Source organism: Camponotus floridanus, unplaced genomic scaffold (assembly GCF_003227725.1).
Source record: "Camponotus floridanus strain SB8 unplaced genomic scaffold, Cflo_v7.5 scaffold152, whole genome shotgun sequence".
Taxonomy (NCBI): Eukaryota; Metazoa; Arthropoda; class Insecta; order Hymenoptera; family Formicidae; genus Camponotus; species Camponotus floridanus.
Window position 1 is genome coordinate 438,354 of NW_020229273.1, and position 2,280 is coordinate 440,633.

General features: G+C 25.4%; 1 long non-coding RNA gene across 1 annotated transcript; it reads right to left on the reverse strand.

Moving 5' to 3' along the window:
- Positions 1-1,398: 1,398 nt before the first annotated feature.
- LOC112637328 lies at positions 1,399-2,023 on the reverse strand. Its single transcript, XR_003122500.1, has 3 exons — positions 1,910-2,023; positions 1,692-1,812; positions 1,399-1,589 (listed from the first exon to the last, which is right to left on the reverse strand). It is a non-coding gene; the product is annotated as an uncharacterized LOC112637328 (long non-coding RNA).
- Between the last annotated feature and the right edge of the window lie 257 nt (positions 2,024-2,280).

Below are 2,280 nucleotides of genomic sequence, written 5' to 3' on the forward strand. Positions count from 1 at the left end.
AAAAACTATAATATATGTTGAAAATGTTACCAAATAAAAAATGAGTAAATAATGTCTATTGCAACCAATAACTAATTTGCTTTTAACGTATAATAACGTTTTAGAAGCTATATATATATATATATACATTTATAAATAATCGTAAATCGGTGCTTTCCTTTACGTGATTATTCTATCAAATATTCTATCATATTGACTTTATAGATGAAATTAATTTTATGCAAAGAATAATTCTTATGACAACGAATAAGCTAAAGATATATCTGATATCTATATAAAGTAAAAAGTTGTGATTTTTATTTGCAATGTTTCGTAAAAAAATGACAAATATATCAATTTAATAGAATATATAATAAATGTCACTTATTTAAAAAAATTTGTATTACATATTACTTATTTTAAAGGGGGGAGGTCAATGTCCATTTAGGTTTTAACTATTTAGGTATTATACTTTTTATAACTTATTTAACATATTTTTATCAATCTGAGTATTAATATAACTACGATGATCATGACAGACGTGATAAATTGTAACAGCAAAAAAACAAAATTTTTTAAAATATTTATTGATTTAATTATTTGAAATTATATATTACACAATAATATAATGTTTGTTAATAATGTTGATTCCAGTTCTAGAAAATATTTAGAAGAAAAAGCATTATTTTATACATTACATTCTAAGTATTATTTGTGTCAATGCTTCTTGAAATCATTTGTACAACATTGTATTATTATAATTTAATAGTCATCATTTTTATTAAATGTTACCTTATTTATGCATGCCTGTATTAATAACACTACGGTCGTTGTCGATGAAATTAACTGAAAAATATTAATTTCTTTTTTTAAATAATTAATTACTTATGATAAATAATTGTGTTTGTAATAAACATTTCACAACGTACCTCATAGAGAAATTTTTTTTATAAGATAATTTATAAGAATACTGAAAAAGTCCAATTTCATAGAATCTAACTGGGGCTTGAGTTATTTGTAATAAAAGCTGTGATATCTATATTGACATAAAAAACTTTTAATAAACTGTATAATGTATATATTTACAAATTTTTATTTTTATTTTAAAATTAAATCATGGTTTATTTTAATAATATTGAATAAGTTAATATTAAAACTTACATTTTCCCGAATTTCAATATTAAAAGTAGAATAAGATATTTTGTTTATTAAATTTCCTGTTGCATTTGCCTGAAATCAGAATAAAATTTGAATAATTCTTTTTATTCAAAAATGTCATATATAAAATTTGATATTATTAATTAGATAATTGTCGAAAGAAAGTTTATATAAATACATTGGAATGCAGAATTAATACCTTAGTGCAAACTACATTGCATACATAATTAATGAAGAAGATTTTCAAAATGTTATGACAAAGCCGGAATAGCATTATAACAGTGAATAATGTTTTATCAGATTTGATATAATTGTTGATGAGTATCACACTGAAAAGTTCACGTAAATCTTGTGCTAACCAAAAGAAATTACATCCCATTTTAAAAGTCATCTGTGCTCCAAATATTGAATCTATCTCATGAGATATTTTACGTAATTCCAAATGATGATGTCTACAGACAAATATAATATTAAATTTTACTGCTCAAAACTCAATAACTACGATTGATGGAATTTATTTTCTTATATTACGATCCATATCAACCATTCATTACTTAAAGTAATGGAACCCGTTGCTAAGTGGAATTTTTCCAAGCTCGCTTTATTTCATGTTTGTTATCTCTTGTTAAATTCAAAAGATGTTGTTTAACTTAATCAAATTTTAATTTTATATATCTAAAAATAAAAAAGGAAATTAATAAATGTAATGTAATAAATTAATTATGTATTAATTAATATATAGATATATTAAAAAATTTTAAAGAAAACTTACATTTTTATGCATTATAATACAGTTTTATGAATTTAGAAATGATTATATTGTTACGCCCGCGGCGAGGACTTCGATAAATATCGAAGCCGCGCACGAAAGGTCGACCGCTCGCGAGTCGCGCGAAATAAATAGACACTTTTAAGAGGAACTTGGAACTTTAATGCACAACACAGAACAACACAAACGGTAACACAGAATGTAATACACAATATTAGCAATTCGGCTCGGCTCAATACAGAAACGCGTCCGCACAGCCAGACAGCTGGCTCCAAACTCAGCTGACAGTCGTTGTTTGTAAACAATCTTCCTACCGACGGGATCCGGACAACGGCAGGGCCGTGACGACTCGGGCGCGCGCGTAACAATATTAA